The sequence below is a fragment of the Pongo abelii genome, chromosome 17 (genome assembly GCF_028885655.2).
Source record: "Pongo abelii isolate AG06213 chromosome 17, NHGRI_mPonAbe1-v2.0_pri, whole genome shotgun sequence".
Classification (NCBI taxonomy): Eukaryota; Metazoa; Chordata; class Mammalia; order Primates; family Hominidae; genus Pongo; species Pongo abelii.
The window spans coordinates 59643826-59665662 of NC_072002.2; the positions used below are offsets into that span (position 1 = coordinate 59643826).

Below are 21837 nucleotides of genomic sequence, written 5' to 3' on the forward strand. Positions count from 1 at the left end.
ACAAGGAAGATATTCAGGGTCAAAAACAGGTCAAGGTGAAGAGCAGTATAGTCAGAGAAGATATCCTGGAGGAAGTTGAATTTGTGTTTGTGACAGTCCTGTGCGTTCTATCCCACCAACCCTTCTCAGCAGTGACTCAGCAAATTGATTTCAGAGGCAGCCTCTAGGAACTCACATCCCACTGATGGGTTTATAATGAAAATGCTGACGCACTCCTAAGTCAAACCAGGACTCTGGAGCAGCACTACAGAATTGAGTGCGTCATTTCCCCCTGAACAATGCATCTCATTCACTGCTTGAAGTGTGACCATTCATGTTGAAAATGAAATTCCGCAGAGTGATCTGTTTGGGGAAATTATTCAGAGCTACTCACTTAAAGATCTTGCTATCTTTTGTGGTTCTCAATTAAGGCTCACAAGAACCCCTCCAGGGTAAATTGGTGCCAATCTAGGCATTGAGAGTAGAAGGAATAATGAAAATCTAAAGCTCATAGGAACTTTCAAGTGTCATTTCTAAAGGCCCCTAGGGAGTAGATAACATACAGACCAAGTTATACTGAATATAAGTTATACTGATTATAACTAGAATATCTAGAATATTGGTATAATAAGAGAAAAAACATGGATGTGAAATTAGGAAGCATTGATCTTAGCCCTGGTTCTGCCTATAGCTACCTGGGTGCTTTGGAGTTAATGAATTATTAGACATAGAATGATAATCCAGTCCAAATATATTTTGTTAAAAATAGAAAAATATGAGGTATGCAAGGAAAAGTTTAATAATACCTAGGCTTCTTTCACCCCTAATTAATGATCATGAATATTTTGCTATATTTATGTTGTCTCTTTCTTAATACACAAATCATGAACACATAGATAAAGTTTACCTGGACCCCTCACCCAATACTCAACCACTATCATGAGTTTGATGAGTTTGATTCTTTCAGTCTATTTAAAACATTTTATCTAGTTGGTCACATATATGATGTGTGCCTATTATAATTATTAAGGATTTTTAAATGTTACATAATAGGCATCGATGCTACATACAGAGTCTTATTCTGTAACTTGCTTCCCCCATGTACATTTGGATTTATTTCTACCATGTTATTTTGTGTTCTCTATATACTTTTGCTTTACTTCTCTATTTCCCTCATTAATAGTCTCTTTTGAATTGATATAGTGTAATTTCCTCTCTTTGTTCTTCTCTCTCTTACACAGCTTTGTAAGTTGTGCATTTTATTTCTATTGTTTTAGTGGTTGTCCTCAAATTTTTAACATATCTGTGCCGTTACTAATTTTTTTAACAAAATGCACCAAGGAAGACCTTAGTATACCTCACATCCCTTAGATCGCCTCACTCTAATTTTCTTGCTACTGTTGTTTGGAATTGTAATTCCAACACGTTTTAAAGATAAAGAGAAGCATATTTTCTCAATTATTTACAGTAAACACCTATGTATTTTTATCATCACAATACCTAGTTTCTTTGTGCACCAATTTTCTTGATTCCCACTTCTTCTGGATTTAATTTTTTCTGATGAATTATACCCTACAGTAGTTTTTGCAGTGAGGATCTGATAGTATTAAACTTAGTCCTTAAATGTCTGAAGATGTCTTACCATTTTACAATTACTCTTGAAGGCATAAAATTATACATTCACAATTATTTTCACCTAACACTTTCACCAGGTTCTTTTATTAATGAAAAATAAGCTGCCAACCAGATTGATGGATTTTATGGTCTCTTCATTGCAATGTCCATGTGTGGGTTTATTTTTATTCTTCCTGCTGTGTGCACACATTGGGCTTTTCTAATCTGAAGGCTCCTGTGTCTTTAATTTTAGAAAATTTTAGCTATTACCTAATTATTTTAGACCCTCTTCCCAATTATTTGTATTTTTTTCTTCTAAAATTCTTATCAGACAGATATTGGTGCTTCTCAGCCTCCAAGTCTGTTAATTTCTCTGTCATTTTTTTTTAAATCATGTTGTCTCTCTTCATCCTGGAAAATTTGTTCAGTTCTTTTTTCATTTTACAATTTCATTAATTGTGTCAGCCTGGTATTTAACTCATTGTTGAGTTTCTCACTTCCATCTATAATTTCTTTGAGGATTTCACAGATACTCATTTTAAAACTTATTTTCAGATTTTCCCATTATTTCTATTTCCTTGAATAGGAACCTCCCATTTCTTTGGTTTCACTCTTCTCTTAGGAAGTTTTCTCTTGTGCTCCTTCCTGTAAAGTCATTTGATGTCACCTCAAACCTCTTGGTTGTATGGGTTGTCTGGATTCATAGGACTCCTTATATTAGCAGCTAAGCTGAAGTCTTCCTTTCATAAAAAGGTGGCAGTTCCACTCTCAATGCTCATACCCACAATAGCCTGGGAACCATGATCATGTGAGAATCTTGACTTTGGCAGTAGGTTTTGGAAAAACACCATGTTCCTAGAAGCCACCTTTGGCAGGCAAGAGGGGATGTTCCAATCTCTATGAAGTGCAGTCTGTGTCCGATCAGGAGTCCACATATCCCCATTAAAGGACCCCAGCTGGACCATCCATATGGAGCTAGTCTCAACTCCCTGGTGGCCATGGGGCTTTAACCTCTGCCTATACCTATAGATTTTCTTTCTTTGGGGATCCTTGAATTTTTTTCTTTATATTTAGTGCAGCTTTTTATTTTAAAATATAAATAAATTTATTACATTCTTTGTGTTTGGAGTTGGGGGAAAGGTTATACATGAACTTTTCTCTGCTATGGAAGTATCCTTCATTTTTCAGACAGGAAAACTAAACCCAGGAAAATGGAATCAGCTTGCCTAAGCCATAACCTAATTGTGGTCAATCTGTAGATTAGGAAACACTTCTCTGCCTTGAATACATTCAACATGAGTCTCTTTGCCCCAAGATTTTGATGTTCAAAATGGAGAAACTAATGCCTGCCTTACCTTTATCAATACATTAGTGCAGTAATTTGAAATTGCAAATAAATGTGAAAGTATTTTGAAATAAAATTTAGTCTCTTATGAGCATCACCATTTTAAAGTTCTGCTGTGTGTATAAGTAATGTCAATATTTTCATTGCTGAGAAATTATTTCTGATTTTTCTACCACAGAATTTGCTTTTTTCATATGCCGTTTTTACCCTCAAAGTCATTTTTAGTATTAAAGAACCCCTGGGTAGAAAGTTACTTTGGGTAAACTCACAGAGACTAAGAAACAAATTTTAGTTTTTCACATTCAATAAACACCTGTTGAATGCCATTGTTTTCATGCACTTAGGCTTTGTCTGGGATGCAATATGTAGATTTCTTTTTTAAAAAAGCAACTTTTAAGGAATAGTTTTATACTTATAGAAATATTGCAAAGTTAGACCTCCAAAATACCCAATGCCTGCTTGCCTCTATTAACAACTTCTATCAGTATGGTATATTTATCACAATTAATAAACCAATCTTGATTCATTATTATACTTTTATTAGTGTTTACCTCTTCTCTTATAGGATCCTATCCAGAATACCACGTTACATTTAGTCATTATGTCTCTTTAGGCTTCTCTTGGCTATGACAGTTTCTCAGACTTTCCATTTTTTGATGACCATGACCTTAACAGTTTTTAGGATTATGGGTGAGGTATTCTGTAGATTTGTCTCATGTTTTAATTCTGATTAGAGTGGTGTTATGGTTTTTTAAAGGAAGACCACAGAGAAAAAGTGCTATTCTCATCATTTCCCACCAAGGATACAAAAAGGTGATATCATTTGTGATGTCTGAGGTAGTGTTAGTCAGGAAATCTCCCCTTTCCCCTAGCATGCTGTATGCACTCTTTGGAAGGTAGTCATTTTGGCCAGCCCACTTAAAGAGTGGGGAGTTATGTTCTATCTTCTTGAGGGCTGAGTATCCACATCAATTATTTGGAATTGTTCTGAATGGGGGATTTGACTATTCTACCCATTTGTCTATTTAATAATTAATTTATATTAGTATAGACTCATGGATATTTATTTTACTTTACTTCTTTATTTATTTTTCAAGTTGTTTCAACTTTGGTCATTGGAAGCTCTTGGCTCTTGTGTTCCTTTGACATATCTAACACCTCCATGTATGTATGTGTGTAGTATGTGTGTGTGTGTGTGTGTAATTAAATACTTCTTGCTTTCTGGGATTGAAAGATTCTTTATGCTCATTTTGTATATTTCCTGTTTCAGCCTTAGAATCAGCCATTTCTCCAAGGAGTCTTTGTTTGTTTTAGTGAGTAGATTATTGACTAAAAGGAAATATGGCATTGAATCCAACATGACTGGACATTATTTTCTTTACTCACTCTCACTTATGAAATATTTGTACTTTTTCTCCTGTCAGTTTCACAGGAATAGGGTGAATGGCCTTATAAAATCATTAGATTTATTTGAAAGGGGAGACTTTCAAAATGGAGAAATGTAACTCCTGGAGAAAATTAAGAAATTCAACCAAGATAACAGAGAATTTCATCCTTAATTGGCAATTCAGACCACCCATCTTTTCTAAGAATGGGTCTAATAATGAATTATCAAATGAACATTTCTTAAATGAAAGAGCAAATTAACTTGGAGATATACTAAATTTCAAGAAACAAAATTCTTTTTCTTTAATCAGAACTAAGGGCAATACTTCAGCAGGTATTAATAAGCTATTGTTGCTGGTTTAAACAAAGAAACTTAAATGTTGATTGTTGCAATGTATCTTTTATGTGTGCCCAGACTCCAAAGTCTGGTTTTATTTGTAAGGTTCCCCAACAGAGTGGTTGCTATAGATATAGCAAAAGCCCAAAGGACAGCATGCTGAGCCTTTGGAAAAACAGTTTCATTTCCAAAGGCAAGGAATACATATTGAGGCTTAAAGAGAGTTGATCCTTAGGATAAAGTCATAGCTAATGTAAGGTTTTCAGAATAAAATCTAAGATTTCAGAGAAATCTAGGGACCAATTATGTGATGTTCAAAGGAAACAGTGAATACAAGTGAGTCTGAGTTTTTACCCAATGCTTGAGGCAAATATATGCAAGTCGTTCCACTCAATGTTATAAAACATAACATTGGGGAGTAAAATATTATTTTTGTTTCTTTTTGTGATAATTATAACAAAGAGGAGGAGAATGAAATGAGGATGATGAAGTCTGGGGTTCTAGTCTCCTAGTTTTAAGTTACTTCAGTTTGGAAATTACTGTAGTGGTGTAACTGGACTTCAGCCTGGTTCTCTCTCAAAGAGAAGGGGATCAGATTCTATGGGAAGTGTTTCTCTTGACCTCTTCTTTGAACCTGCCTCTCCCACCTAAGTTTCATCATAAAGTATGCTCATGTATCAACATTTAACATAGCCAATTAGTTTCTCAAATGGAGTTTTCCACCTGGAGAAGGCCAGGTGTACAAGTCCTCCTTATCTTCCATCAGCTCAAAGACAATAAGATTTGTAAAAATTTAACCTCTCAGTAATGTGTAAAGAAAAAAAAGGAGGAAACCATATGGCAGAGGGGAGACCAAGCAGAACCAGAGTGGCCACAGGAAGAATCACCATTCCAGTGGTTCTGGCTGGGGCCGCTGAGATGGGTTGTCTGGCTCCTTAAGAAGCAAATTCTCCAATGGGAAAACAATCAGGTCCTTACATATCACTTGGCCATTGAAGGAGAACGGGATGCTAATGAGAGTAGTCCAAGGAGAGGCACTTCAAAAGCAAATCTCCTGAAATGACAGACTCACATTAGTGCTGAGGGACTAAGGAGTGGGGAAGGACTGAGTGAGCCAGGAGAGTAAGCCAGGAGAGCAAGCCCCTGGACACCTACGTGCCTTACAAGTCGGCTGTCTTCTTTGCCTTGATCACCTGAGAAGGACTCCGCATTCTTACCCACTGTGGTCTCCTAGGTGACATTGACTACTCTTCTCAAAACCATCACTTCGAGGTTCAGGCAGAACTGTGGGGTAAGGCCTAGCTCTTTCTTTAATGTTGTTTCTTCTTGCTAACGTTTGGAAATCCTTCTTTTCTACCTGCTCATGGGAGAAATTATCAGTTTCTAGTTGCTTTTCATTTCCCTTCCCACCTACCAAAATAAAAATACAACACTGCTTGTGTGTGTGTACATCATCATTTTCCTATTATTAACATAGCTGACGTGCTTGTCAGCCAATAGTATAGATAATTTGCAAGCCTTTTGAAGATGGGATACTACTTTTGGTGGCATGGAGTAATACAGCTGTGATTTCACAAATGGCATCTTTCAATTCCTAATTAGTTTACTTTCAACAGCCCCCCATACCCTAATCCAATGCCAATTTAGATTGTAGTGTGAAAAATATCATCATAAAATGTAGCCTTGTACAAAGAGATGATCTAATTATTCAGCCTTGCTGTATCAGCCTAATGAATTATGCAGTCTTGCCTGCAGTATTTCACCTGAGAGAATGAGTGTGTCAAACACTGTAGTGCATGAATTCTCCAACCAACCTGTGTAGGTGCCAGAGCAGTGAGTGTTTAGTGCCATGACCTGAGAGTTATTTTTACGGAGCTTGAAGAGTGAATATTAATAGTTCACATTTTTTTCTGTAGGGGTTGGGAATATGCATTATCCTAAGGGGCTTGTATGCACATAGAATATACGATATATGATAATTGTTGTATATTTAATAATGTTCATTCAAACAAAGGGTAGGCTGTTGCATAATTATTTGCACATTATTCCAGAGTGGTAATAAATCTAAAATGAATCCCCCAAGAGTTCCAACAAGTTTATTTGGGACAGATGAAAATAAACCTCTTGAGGCTCCCGTCAGGAGAACAACAGAACATATTTACAGCTCCATCTGTGCACATGGGAGAAAGCTCAAACATCTATTCCAGCTATTTAGGTGTACTGAATGGCTGTTAAATGGAAACCTTCAGGTCTACCTGATTGTCTGTTCCACTGTCGCCATGTGTGATTGTAGAGCTGGCTTGTGCGGTCCCTGTGGACTGTGGAAACTTTTGACTGATCTGATGGAGAGTTGGTATTTGATGACCTCTGAGAACATTGCTTATCAGTGCATGTAGATTCAGTATAAGTGTGGGTTTAAAGTCAATGATGGTGACTATGTATTCTTATTTTGTCTTATAAATAACACTCTCAAGAGTAATAATACATATATTGTAAATTTATTGTGGCTAAAAAGCCAGGTGCTCATTGGCATTAGCAATAAAAGAATGATAGTTAACAATTTATGGCCTTATATTCAGGTTAACTGGCTGATGTCAAGGGAAAATTTATTGGACATATAAGCCATGATTTTATATCAGAGAGCCAAATTCAACCAATGCATTTTCACGAATTAAAAGCAGCTTCCAATTTTAAACCTATCATTGAGATTAAAAAAAAAAAAATCTTTCCCAGAGAAGGTACTTACCTCATTGCTTGCCAGAAACTTTCCTCTGCCTCACACTCCACCTATGTTAATGTTGCATGAAGAGAGAAGTTTGCATGAAGAAAGAGGGAGGAGGAGAGTTGGCTGACTGAGGAAATACCTACCTTGGGTATCAGCTCCCTCAGCTTTGCTCAGAAGACCTCGATAGGAAATGTAAGTACTAAGGCACAATTATGTCTCTGGCCATGGTATGGAACTAGGTGAGAACTTGGAGTTTCCACTTGGTGCTGGACATAGGGACCTCTCTGTGTTGAGACTCTTTTCCCCAGCATGCAGGCATCCTAATGGCATGGGGGCCCAGACCTTCCCCTAGCAGCACCAGCTTTCAGGCAGCATAGAGGGCCAGGGATTAGTATCACCATTCATCCACTGAGGGATGATGGATGATATTCTCAAATCAGCAGGCCAAAGGTGGTTTAGGTATAATTTATACAAGTACAGATTGCGTGAACTTTAAGCCAGTGTGCGAAGGATGGGCTGGACTGTTATTTTATCAATTACCTGACAGAGGATCTTTAATGACTTCATGCTGTAAGTTGCAAAACATTTTATTAGAGTCAACTCTAAATTATCTGGGGATAGAAGGAGCAGACAAAGCTGGACATCAGCATTTGTTGAAGCGAGCCATATAATGAGGACCGTTGGGGGTTAAACACAGTAGTAGGGAAAAGGTCATTGTTGTTGTGGTGCTTAAGAGCCCGTGATGGGAAAATAGATCGGGTAGATGCAATTCAGAGACACACCACTCAAGACTTCACTGCTTGCATTGAAGCTAAAATCCTGTCACTAGCGAACCAACCTAGTGGGTTTTAGAAATCGTTTCTGTTTTTCACATATTATAAACTTGAAGATTCTGTGGATCCTTCAGAGTACAAGGCCTTACAGAATGGTCCCTGGCTGGACCTATCCAGGAATCCATTCATTCTTTTATTCAACAAACATAGAGTGAGTATTTACCCTATGTGAATCCCTGTGATTTCAACAAAGGAATCTGTTGCTTTCCCCTTCCATGATAGTGCAGGAGGACAGCAGCATGGAAAGAGGGAGGGGGATCCCAAAGAAAAGAGGAGAGTAATGATTCAGTCCACCACTTCCAGCCTAGAGCTCTGCATTCAGCATAAGGCTCTCCATTTACTGTGAATCCAAAAGATGATTTGAAGAGGCTGGTGGAGATGGATAGGCCATGAAAATAGAGGAGCAAAGTGTGTTGTTTCATCTGCTTATGTGAGATAGTGGTCATTGAAAACAGAGTTGATCTTTACACTGAAATTTACAAGATAATTGTTCTAGTAGACCAGATGGTGATGAAATCAAGTTTTTGGCCTTTTCATGCAGTGTTCCATGTAGCCCCTGTAGCTCAGTCACTGGAGAACATACTTTCCTGAGGTTGGTGCAATGGAAAGGCTGTAATCCTGAAAATCTGAAAGATCAGATTCTTGGCTCGCCTTTCCCACCTCTCCTGGTCCCTTTTTCATTTGTGACATGAGGGTATTTGATTAAAGAAGCCCTAACAATGACCCTCCAGAAATATCAGTACACACACACATACACATACACACACACACATACACACAGATACTTGGCCTAAAAACGAGTCCTGCCTAAAGCTATTCAGCAGGTTAGTCTTACTGTGCAATAACTTGCAAATAACTTTATTACATTTCATCCAGTTTGAAAATTCTATGATTATATTTTTATATGCCTTTCTCCTTTATAATTGAGCATCTATTGCAAATCTCTTATTATTTCCTAGGGTATATTACTTTCCCTGTGTATGTTTTAAGGAAAGCTGAAACACTACATTTTAAAGACAAAATAATCTGAGCAGTTGAGTGCCATACAGAGCTGGTAGGCAGGTACTAGTTGGGGGAGTTCTGCAACTCAGGCCTCTGGACAGGGGGTTACATACACTAAGAGCTAAGGATACCTACAGGGTGCTGACTTGATCCATTAACAGATCAGCAGTCTACAAACTGAATATCCCAAAAATCAGAACCTGATGTCTCTCAATCCATTGTGGAAATAAGGGCCTTTATATGGACTCCAAGAGTATTCTGGTACAGTGAGGCAATAATTCTCATCCTATCATAGAAAATGTATTGCCCCAGTAGGACATGGAATGCCTGGGAATGTTCATCAGTATCCAAGTATTCTGCATAGTAGATAATGTATTAACTATATCATTTACTCTGGTACCTAATGGTAAGTAACATACATTTAGGTACATTTTTTAACTACTAGAGCATATCTGTGTGCTCTAGAAAAAATGGTGAGGCTTTGTAAGCATTTTAAGTAGACAAGGGCAGGGTAGAAGTAAAATATCCCACTTTAGTCAAAAATTCATGTAGCATTTTCTTATTTGAATGTTTATAGATTCTTGTTGGAGGAAAGGGAGAGATGGAGACATGAAGGAAAGAAGAGAAAGGTAGGAGGGAGAGAAGGAAGGAAGGGAAAAAAGGGGAAGAAAGGGAGAAAAGGAAGGAAAAGGGAGAGATGGAGGGGAAAAGAAGGAAGGAAGGAAAGGGAGGGAGGGAGGAAAAGAGAGAGAAAGAAAAAAGAAAAGAGAAAGAGAAAGAGTGTAGGGGATAGAAGAGGGGAAGGAAAGTGAAGAGAAGGGGAGGGGAAAAATAAACCTAATAATGTGTGTGCATATGTGTGTGTGGCATGTGAGTAGTTGAAAATCTAAGGTTGGAATCAGAATCTAAAATGGAAATTTCAGACATAATACTTAACTGGGTTGCTAACAACAGCTTGACCATCAGCCTTCAAACAATAAAGAGAATAATTTTTTGTTAAGACGGTGACTCTGCCGAATGTAATGTGAAGAGAGTTAGAGATGGTTCATAGAGAAAACACACAGACATAGAAGAATCACGTTTCATGACAGAAATTAGTTTAGGGTGGTTAGAAACACTTGTAGTATTGCATTTTTTTTAAAAAAAAAAAAGCTAGAGATGCCCAGAATGTTTTCTTAATAATAACTAACATTTGCAGAACCCCTTATAATTGACAAGGCTTTTACAGCAATTACCAAAGTTAATTCCCACAGTAACCCTATGAGTTTAAATATTAGACTTCCTATTTTACAGCTGAAGGAACTGCTGTTCAGGAGGTTAAGGGGATTTTCTCAAAATCACTCAGGAGTCAGCCATAGAACTGGGACCCAAAGCCAGACCTTTTCACTATGAATTGTCCTCTCAGCCTCTCTGCCTTCACATCCATTGAGGCTTCTGCAGTTACCTCTATATGACAAAGCTGTAACCACCTGGAGAACAGATATGCACTTCTCACAAGCCCATGGCCACCTAAAGCTACTTCTATAACCAACACAAAAATTTGGGCTTAGAGATCTAGAATTGCAATAAAATTGTTTAAAATACAGAACTAAAATATGTATTTTTTTCTCAAATGCAATTCTTTGAAGTATGCCTAACTTCTATAATAATAAAGCTTTGTCGTGATAAAGTTAAGAAATAAAACCATATGGGTTGCTGAGTCATCAACAGTGACCCTGCTTGTGGACATTCATTTCTGAGAGACATAAGAGCTAATGACAGGCTTATGAGTTAACGCAGGTGGCCAACTATAGTGGTTACAACATCTCTTGGTCCACCTCTGCTTTCAGAGGAACCTGCAATATGTTGAGAAACACACCTGCACATGTGGAAAGAAGGGAGAAGGAGAGACGTTAAAAGGCAGGGGACTCAGGAATGTGTGTGCCCTGGTTAGGGATCAGAGTAAGCCTTGTTAGCTAAACTGAAGGGCCTGCTTTACAGAGCAGTGGAGTGAGCACCTAGAGAGAGAAAGAGACTGAAATGGCAGACTGAGAAGTTGGGTTTTATACTGAGAAGAGTGGGGTGTCATGATGGATGACAGAGTAGAAACAGGGCAGAGTGAGTGTACTTAGGGAAGACAAATCTAGTAGGAGCATGGAGAATTAATCAGATAGAAAAAGTTGGGGGTTTGGGAGACCTGTTGCGAAGATATGGTAGTATTTTGGAATGAGGTAGTATGAACATAGAAATACCAGTAAAAATAAATTATTATTATTTCTACTATTATTATTAATAAGGAACATTGTCAGAACTGGCTTTGAATCATTTTGAGATGTATGATCAAAAATGGATTTTGAGGAATACTGGTGCCTCTGGAAATTAACAGGCACTTAAAAAAAAAAAAAAACTGTGGCCGGGCGCGGTGGCTCAAGTCTGTAATCCCCGCACTTTGGGAGGCCGAGGCGGGCGGATCATGAGGTCAGGAGATCAAGACCATACTGGCCAACACGGTGAAACCCCATCTCTATTAAAAATACACACACAAAAAAAGCCAGGCATGGTGGCAGGCGCCTGTAGTCCTAGCTACTCGGGAGGCTGGGGCAGCAGAATGACATGAACCCGGGAGGCGGAGCTTGCAGTGCCAAGATCACACCACTGCACTCCAGCCTGGGCAACAGAGTGAGACTCCGTCTCAAAAAAAAGCAAACAAACAAACAAACTGTCATCAAAATGTATAGAAATTACAGGTAAAATCAGGTTTTAAAAATTTACAGCAGGATTTATGAGACTTTATTATTAAGTAAAATATACATTTTTAATTTCTGAAAGGATGATAGAGAATGCTGCATTTTCTGAACATTTTAAAGTAATTAGAATCTCCCCTTCCTTTTTTTTTTTTAACCAGTAAAGAATCTTTTAGAATTTGTAGAAATGTCTTAAAGATTATTCTTGACTGGGAAATCAGAAACCTAGGTTTCAAGTTAGTTAGAATCTAATGTGTACCTTGGACTGCTGTGGACCTTGATTTCTTCATTCATCTTGATAACCTATTTTTTGAGATTAAGAAGATAAAAAGAGACTGCAGGGAAAGAATCGAGACAGCTATTTATTCAACAGCAAGTATAGCTGATGGACATGCTCTCTTATTGAGGCAATAATTAATTGGTCGCAACCATGCCCAGTGCTCCTGATTCCACTTGATATCGTCCTCTAATATCTCAGGAAATTATCTACTGGAAAAAGGTCAAGCTTTAGAATTTTCCTCTAGTTTTACAACTTGATGCATACCATGTGATTATGTCAGTATGAATGCCCCCAAATGGGATGGAGAAAGCCCGATAGCATCAGAAATGTTCCTTCTCACCAATGCATGTCTTACCTCCTCAAATATCCATGTAGGCAACCCCTACTGTTGTCTCCAGATCATGGTCACTTGAGCCCAGGGAAGGATGCTAGGCTTTTATGCCAAGATCTAGGGCCTGCAAAACAGAATTATCCAGGATAGAATGAGTATTTCATACCCATAGATTGAAGTTGGTATCACTTTCTGCACCTGATATTCTCCAACACTGTGTACAGATTGAAATGGAATTTTACTGAAAGAGATAACACTCCAAGAGCAGTACTCCTTTAAATAAAACAAAGGTGGCCTGGCATGCTGGCTCATTCCTATAATCCCAGCACTTTGGGAGGACTGCCTGAAGCCAAGGGTTTGGGAGCAGCCTGGACAGCATAGTGAGACCCTGCCTCTATGAATATTTAAAACTTAGATGGGCATGGTGGTGTGCACCTGTAGTTCTAGCTATTCAGTAGGCTGAGGTAGGAGGATTGCTTGAACCCAGGAGTTCGAGGCTGCAGTGAGCGATGATTGCTCCACTGCACTCTAACCTAGGCAAGAGTGTACTGCTGTTTTGAAAGAAAGTAAAGCTGAGTATTGTCATATGCCTACTGTGTGCCAGGCACTGCCACAGGCATTTTAAATGTCATCTAAGTACAGCATCATGGACCATAAGATTGGTATTGGCTTCAGCTTGCCCTTGGTTTTGAGTTTTTGCTCTGCCATCTACTAGTGTAACTTTAACCAAACCATTCCAATTTCTGAGCCTAGTTTTCTCATCTGTAATATGGTACCAATGTATAGGGTTGTACTGAGCATAATGTGATATAGAATATGGAATGTGGTGTTGTACATTCTGTGATTCATTCACGTTAGGCTTTATTAACACTACTACTATTTTTTTCTCAGTACAACTTCAAATATTCTCTAACACAAATGAAAGAAACAAAGACTGAGGCCCAGAATGACGAAAATCTTCTTAGGAAATTTGCTAAGTGGAATTTTATTATTAAATGCAACAGACAATATTTTCCTATTTTCCCCTTTTCCCGAGTTGTGATCTCTCTTTTCAGATAATGTTCTTACAGAGCTGAAGCACCAGAGAAAATGTCTCTATTTTGCTTTGACTTTTCTAGAGGGAGCTATTGTGACTTCCATCCAGTTTTGGAGTGCCAGAGTTCACCTTTATCAAGCAGCAGGAAAGTCAATTTCTTAACAGCACAACCAACATATTTTCCCAGTGCCCAAAGTACAACTTGATGGAATGCTGTTTGCCTTTCTCCCCCTTTTCAATCCCACAGTCTCAGCCGGGGGCTCAGTTCTTAGCACATTATTCTTTAGCCTATAGGAAAACTAACCAATCTTAGACCAAACAGAAAACTGCACAAAGTTTAAGGTGAAAAATAGAATGATCTTCAGTGTGCAAGGCAGATATTTCAAATTCCACATTGTTTCAGATGACTTCTTTAACTTTTAGGGAGAAACAAATTACAAATTAATTCAAATTAATTGTCATGTTGATCTCTCCACCATTCTACCCTCTTCTCTTCTTTCTTCTTACCTTCTTGCCTTCTCTTTCCTCCTTCTTACCTTCTTGCCTTCTCTTTCCTCCTTCTTACTCTCCTTCTCTTCTTTCTGCTCTCTCCCTCCTTTGCTACTTTTTTCTCCTTCTTTATAACCATCATAATCACTAGTGTTGACTTTTATTTAGCACTTACTGTTTGCCAGACACTGTGGTAAACACTCAATGTACACTACATTCTTTAGTCTGTCTCACAAAAACACAATGTACAGAACAATACATTTTCTGGACAAAAAGAAAAAAGGCTGATGCCCAAAGGCTACAAAATCTCCAATGACAAAAACCATAGCTGAGTGGGCTGAGTTAAGATGAGAGCCAACCATCTCAATAGAAAAGGCTTTTCCTACAACATAAATGGACCTTGTTACCTTAATCCTAGTGTATTTTTAGGTAAATAGTGAATGGCTTCGTTTAGGTATACATATGGATTTGATATATCTACTTTAAAATTAGTTAATATTCTTTTAAATGACTCCCATTTTAATTGAATCATATATCGGAATTAATTCTTATGTATTTTTCTGTGATAGGATTATTTAATAACTATCCTTGGGTGAAGAGGGGAAAGTGGAATGCCTTCTTTATTCAACTTTTTATGTATATTTGTAGTCCAACATAGATCAAACTTTTGCATAGAAGGTATTTTCATTTTGTACAGTGCACATGTGAGTATTATTTGTGCAAACATACCACAAACCATATTCCCTGGAGTTAATTTGCACATTGTAAGAAACTGTAGCAAGTCAATGTGGTATGAGCCATAACTGTATTATGGTTTTGAAGCTTAGCAGAACTGGATTTTAATCCAAGCCCTGTAATTCCTTAGCTATGTGACCTTGGACAAGTTCCTTAACCTATACAAAGTCCATCAAATTTCCTTTGGTAAAAATGGGGCAACAGTAGTCACCTCTTGCAGCTGTTGTGAAGGTTACATGAGAAAGCACATGAAAAGGTCTGGCATACAGTACACGCCAGAGAAGCTAATCCCCCTCCTCCAACGTGATCCTTATTTATTGTAATAATGGCCCCCAATCTTTAGCTACACCGATATTGATCCCATATCTATATAATCTAATGTACATGTGTATTATATTGTATGTGTGTGCACATGTGATACATGAGATACACTCACAACCGCATAGGCAATCATACTGCAAAGAACACACACATATGCCACCCCAGGTGTACCCTTCAATGTAGGGTCAGACTTAAGGACGTATAAAACACCCACATACACTCACTTTAGTCCGTTGGTACTCCATTAGGACCTGGCCTATACAGAATTGTGAAAACTGATCCGATCCCTCTGTTCTGCCATGGTAACAGTACCCACGTATGCCATAGATGTGTCCTGGCGCCATCTAGTGGGGGATCCAACTTTCTGCCCCATAGTGCCTCCTTAGGCTGGCTCCAGCCATTGCTCCAATTCACCATTTTCTAGGCTGCCTCTATCATCCTAAAAAACGACCATGCTGAAAGAGCTCCTCTGTATTTCTTGGCAGACCCTTTCCAGTTTTCATCCTGGGTGTTTCTGAACAGGAACATATCTCATTGAAGTATTTGCACCTCTACCTACAGACAAGGAAAAGGCTTGGAGCACCTCCATTCATTGTGCCAACAGGACCTGAATAACCGTGAGTTGCCCTGCATCATTTATAAGTCCATGTCTTCAGGATCTAGAAGGAAAACTCTGTATACTGTAATTATATGGCTTTCTGAATTCACTAAATTTAGGAATATTTTATGTATTTTTTTCAGGAAAAAATATATTCTTTCTTTCAATGAGAATATTGACCCACAAAAAGATGCCACCAGTCAATTGTTTCAAAGAGATGAGATGTTACCGGTCATCCTTTAGCTATGAAGGAAGCTAAGCTGGTTATAGGAATTGTTACTACTATACCTAGATTAACCCATGGTATTCAATTTTCATTTTTTTAACTAGTAGATTTTATATACCAAAAGCATTAATAATAGTGGAGAAAAGGCAGGCCATTATGGCTCTGTCTATATAGCTAATTAGTTTTGTAAGTTCTTTATCCCATTCAAAATGTTAAAGGTGACTGAGCAACATGGAAGAGGATGAGGTGAGGAGAAAATGCACTGGCTTAAATCTTATTGATTGGTTGATTAGTCCACATAACTAGTAAATGCTATTAAAAACCAGTCAAATCCTTATCAATGTTCCAATGAAGTGACCAGTTAAATTAATGATCCTGTTCAGGCTGCTTATGTCACAGTAAGGCATATACAATTTGGGGGGAAAGTATCAGCCCATGATTCTCGCTTTCCCATCATCTGCCCCAGATCTCTGCCAGGGCCCAGGGAAGTTTGGACTGACCACTTTTATTATTGTTTCACATTCGTCAGACCAATAATAGTGCTGAAGATGTTACCTATATGATCAATAGAAATGGCCGAGCTTTCTGCCTAAGCATTCTCCACCTGCCAGAATAAAAGGAAGGGTATAGGTAGGGAAAGGGTATGCAAGAGTGACAGAGATAGGCGAGATGAGATTCATTTTTGGATAGATTTGGCCCAAACTTCTGCTGCTACGTTAATAAGCCAAACCTTCTTGAAGAAGATAGGAATTCAGACAAGAAATAAGTAGATTGTTTTACTCTTTGTGTGTATGTAAATGAGAATTGTACAAGTTTACTCAACCCAACTCGTATCATGAGAACTTAACTTATTTGAAAGGCTTGGGTTTGTTTTGGCAACAGTTGAATGCTCAAGTTTGCCTTCCTGCTCCTTTGTTTAAGGGGCAAGTGACGTGCATTCTGTGTATCTTGAGGGAAATCAGAATCTCAGTCTCTGGGTTGAGGAGATAGAGAGGGAGGAAAGGAAAGCCCTGTGCTTTCATTATGCTTGAAGTTACTTATTTGCAAAGAGGTTCTTCGTCAGATGAATGTATCTGTTATTCCACAATGGCCTCTCAGTTCGGCTGCCTTTGTTGTAATGTTACATTTTGTATCTAATATTTCTTGCGGCTGCTTAGAAATCATTGTGACTACATTGGTCTTTATCGATAATTTTATGTAGCATAATCCATCACCATGTTAGATGTTAGGGCAGGGAAGAGGGTATTACTTGGTCTTTCACTTGGTGCTCAGACAGCTCTCTCATATTGATTTCTTGGCTTTCATGTTTGTTAAATGATGATTTGCACTTTTCCAGTATTGTGTTTGTCCAGATTACGTTTCAGATGTGTCTATAACATATCATCATTAACAACAAACATTTATTGAACACTTACGGTCTGTGGATCAGGCTCCAGGCTAGGTACTGGGAATAATAAGAGAAATGTAATGTGACCCTACCCTGGGGGGTTTTATTATCTATCGGACCACGTCTGTTTAAAAAAAATAAAAGAAATTAAAAAAAGATACCTAATAGCTTATATCCAGTGAGTGCTACAGGCAGTAAGTACAACTGGAGTTTAGAGAAGGGAGTGATTGGTGAGGACTGGATGGTCGGGGAAGGCTATAGGAATGAGATGAAATTTGAAAGGCTTCTTAAAAGATGAGATGACTCTTTTTATGGGTTACTGAATATAGTGAGTTTCTAAAAACCATTGTGCCAGGAAAAAATGCCTGTATCTTTAAACTAAAATTGCCTTATACATTATTCATGAGTTTAAGATTAAGAATCAATATTCACCTGCTTTCCACAGGGCTTTGTGCTGAGTTCTATTGTTAATAGCCTTGCACGCCTGTCTTACACACCAAGGAAAAGTCAGCCCTGTTAAGTTTGTCGTTTAGATTTCTGTGGCCTAGTCAACTTTTAAGATTGTCTTTTGCTTTGTCTAAAATTTGCCCTAGTTTTTCCCTTATTGAAAGCCCTAGTCAGAAAAAAAAAAAAAGAAATGGATGTTTAATGACTTTTTAAGGTTAAATGAATTCTAAGAAAATAGGAAAGGGAAAAAAAACATGACTTCCTTGTGAATGTTGCTTCATCGCATCATAAGAAGTCAAGTTTGACCCTGGAGAGGATATTAGTCCCCCGAGGGAAATATCCATTTATGAGAAGTTCTAGGGGTTTTCTTCCATAGGAAAGAGATGCTCAAACATTTTTGAAGATTGAAAACTTCACTTATTACTTCCGTGGGACTTCACTGGTCTAGATAGATATTTGCCGCAGCTTATTGACAGAAAGCTTTGCAGGAAGACTGTCTGTGGTTACGATTATTAATATTCTAAGGACTAAGCCCTATGACTTTCCCAGTACCAGTTCTTTTTACAGAACTCTCTCTGTGATTTCTATAATGGTATTTTTTTTTGGTCTCTCTGTTTTATAATTTATTTTGGCTTTGGTGGAATGAGAGGCAGGGAAGAAACGAAATCCATGTTTTCTTCTTTTTGTTTCTTCATACAGTGTACATTTAGGGATACCTATTGAGTACATAACATGAAGCATTCCACAGGTCTCCAGGAAACTCTAGCCTGCTTGTTGTGTCAAACATGTAAAAAGGAGTGAACATTCACACACTCTGAGTTAATGGGTCAGAAAATAAAAGAATAAACTTTTTTTCCCCATAACTGCTATCCTCACTTCTACCAATAGTAGTGGGGTAGATTTAAGTATTCCAATTAAAGCCAATTCAATCTTCTTTATTTTAAAATAGTTTTTTAAGTGTGGTTTGGTCTAATTTGGGCAACTATTTAGTGAATTTCAAGTATAAATGCTCAATCAGGGCTATTTTCCCTTTCACAAGAAGCATCTCTGTGTCCCTTCCCAAGACGTCGATGGGTGCAGGGAAAGCTGTGTCTTCTGGGACAAGGGGGTGCCTGTGGGCTGTCCTTACTGCTGGCCACCAGAGTGAGGCTCGTCTAGTCTGATTCCTGAATACTTTGTGCTGGCATCTGCCTGCTATGGATAATCTCATCTGTTTTCTGGGGGTGTTATGTTGGTGCTCACAGCTGAAGCCCATAGTCATTGAAATATATCGGTGTTGGAGAGGCCGTGTATTTTTTATTCTTCTCATCTAACCCAGTGTTACCGAATCTCAGCACTCCTCTGTCCCCCACCCCACTTTCTGTGGTATATGGGAACTCACAGTACCCCTACATGCAATGCACATATCACGTGTACTCAGAGCTCTGAGAACCACCTATTTGAGACTTCTGGCCATCTTGGACATAGCGGGGCTGAGCAGCAGTCCTGGGTGTTCTGGAAGACCTCATTTTGTCTAGTCCAATGTTTCAGTCAACTTACTTCCCACCTTTGGCCAAGGCCCAAGAAGGTTAGGGCCTTTGATTCTCAGAGAATCAAACTATATTCTTGTCCTGGGGACATCCACACAAAATCCTCCTCCTCCTTATCTGGAAAAGCACTCTCCTCTTCCTATCTGGTGAGAACTTCCCTTCTTGCCTATTCTCCACACTCTAAGTTAGGTTAATAGTCTAACATTGAGTTGCCAGGCTTGGCTTCTGATCTGGAAAGAGGAGATTTTGGAATTTCAAAAAGCCCTTTTCTCTTGACCAAGCTTGACTTTCATAATCTTTATGTCTCTATGGATTCAAAACCCAATTTGCCTCCTTTCCTTGCACTTCTGTTTTAATAATCCTTATCATCCCCAAAGCAACAGATATCTCTAACCAAATATGGAGAACACATTAAACTACATAAATATAAATATTTATATATGTTTTTATATATAAGCCAAGTTACATATCTATTATATATAATATACATATATTACATAGATATATATTACACGTACATATACATCATCATATATACATATGTATATATACATCATCGTATATACATATGTATATATAATGTACATATATTACATATTCTATAATATGTAATATATATATGCCAAGTTACGACATCTACCAAAAAGAAGAACAAGTCTCCACATAGTTATGAGTGTGATTATAGTAGCCACAGTGGGTTAGAACAATGAGGAATGGCTTCTTTTAGGCAGCGGGTCTTGATCTGGACCTAAAAGAAGGAAGAAATAGCATAGGTGAGAAGAAGAGGGAAAGGGTTCTCAATCAGATTTCATATCTTCCTCCTCCACACCCCTAGAGCTCTGTATTTATAACTCATGCACATTTAGCACAGTCTTTGTTATCACCAAGTTACTCATAGACATGTTTTCCTGTAAGATTTATAAATTACCTGAGGATTGGGATAACAACATTTTGTGTTTTATATTTCTGTCTGTAATATTTTCTGGCCCTGTGCTTACATATGATTGGTCCTTCTATATATTCAAGAGTTAACATGCTAAAAACTTAGGATGTTAAAATTATTTTTCTCTTAGCTTTCCATTTCAAAGCTGCTGTGTTGCTTTACCTCCTATATCACAGAAGAATATTTTCAAAAAAGATATCCAGGGAGAGATTTGCCTTAAATGTTCTTCAAATACCAGTTATTCAGAGTCTCCTTCTCTTCACCCTTCTGATCTGTGGGATTTCCATAAGGTGGTCACTTCCAGTTACTTGTTTTATTGTAGTAAAACATAAAGAACATAAAATTTACCATTTTAATGATCTTTAAGTGTACAGTTCATGGGCATCAAGTACATTCACATTGTTGTACAGCCATTGCCCATCTACGTCCAGAACTTCATCTCCCCGAAGTGAAACTCTTTAATCATTAGATAGTAACTCCTCACCCCTTCTTTAGCCCATGGCAACCACCATTATGTATGTCTCTATAAATTTGATTCTAAGTACCTTATATAAGTAGAATCATAAAATACTTGTTCTTTTGTTCTAGCTTATTTGGCTTAGCAAAACATCTTTAAATTTCATCCATGTTGTAACATATATCAGCATTTACGTCCTTTTCAAGGCTGAATAATATTCTATTGTATGCATAGGCCACATTTTGTTTCTCTCTCACCTCAAGTTGACGAAGAAGATAAAATGCTTGTTACTGTCCAATTGGCGTCTATATGCATGCTAGTATTTTTGGTAACTTGATTCCCTTTATATTGTGAAATATATGACTGTTTGACTTCAGAGCTTGAATACAGACCTTCCTAAAAATATATGCCATGTGGTACCAACCAGAAATAGCATTTCCTTTGAGGCAGTAAATAGTAATTCTGAGGTCAAGTCGAGTAATAGCTTGGACTTTTAAAAGAAAAACAAACTTTTTAAATTTTATGTCTTTAAGCTTTCTTTCTTCTGCAAGTCTTTGAAGTGGCTAGAGACATCAACCACTAACTGGAGGAACACTAGTTCCTCGGACTGCTCGTCCTAAAAAGATGCCCTGCACGAAAGCAGTATGGAAGGTCAAATCGATTTGTGAGTGTAGCTTTCAGTAGCACCCCTTGCAGGTCCTCTTGGTCCACACGCACTAAATCCCTGAGAAGTCTTGCTGCTTTAAAAAAAAAAAAAAAGCTTCATTGATTTTACTCAGCATTTTCCAAACACATCTGAACTCAGAATTAATTTTTAGTTGTTATTTTGGTAATACTTTGAAATATGCTGGATTAAAACAAGGTAAAATCTTTAAGAAGATAACAAAATCAAGGCATCTGAAAAACAAAAAATGTATAAGTGAGTCCTCTCAGAGCGCTGACCTGAGTGGATTGTGATCCATAGACAAATAAATTTGCCTCAATTTTCCCATCATTAGGACAAAGTCACTTAGATTCATAGTCAGATAATTCATATTATTTGTTTTAAAATCCTTTAGCTAAACTGAAGAATTTTTCTTGCCTGCATAAAGAACATGGAAAAATCAATGTAGTA

At 37.8% G+C, this 21837-nt stretch overlaps 1 protein-coding gene across 1 annotated transcript in view; it reads left to right on the plus strand.

The window, feature by feature from the left end:
• Window positions 1–15557: 15557 nt before the first annotated feature.
• The window catches only part of SLC14A2 (solute carrier family 14 member 2), a 472590-nt gene continuing 466310 nt past the window's right edge, over window positions 15558–21837 (plus strand). Inside the window, exon 1 of the mRNA XM_024235951.3 lies at window positions 15558–15753. The gene's annotated coding sequence lies outside the window, so the exon portion shown is untranslated. The remainder of the gene's footprint in view (window positions 15754–21837) is intronic.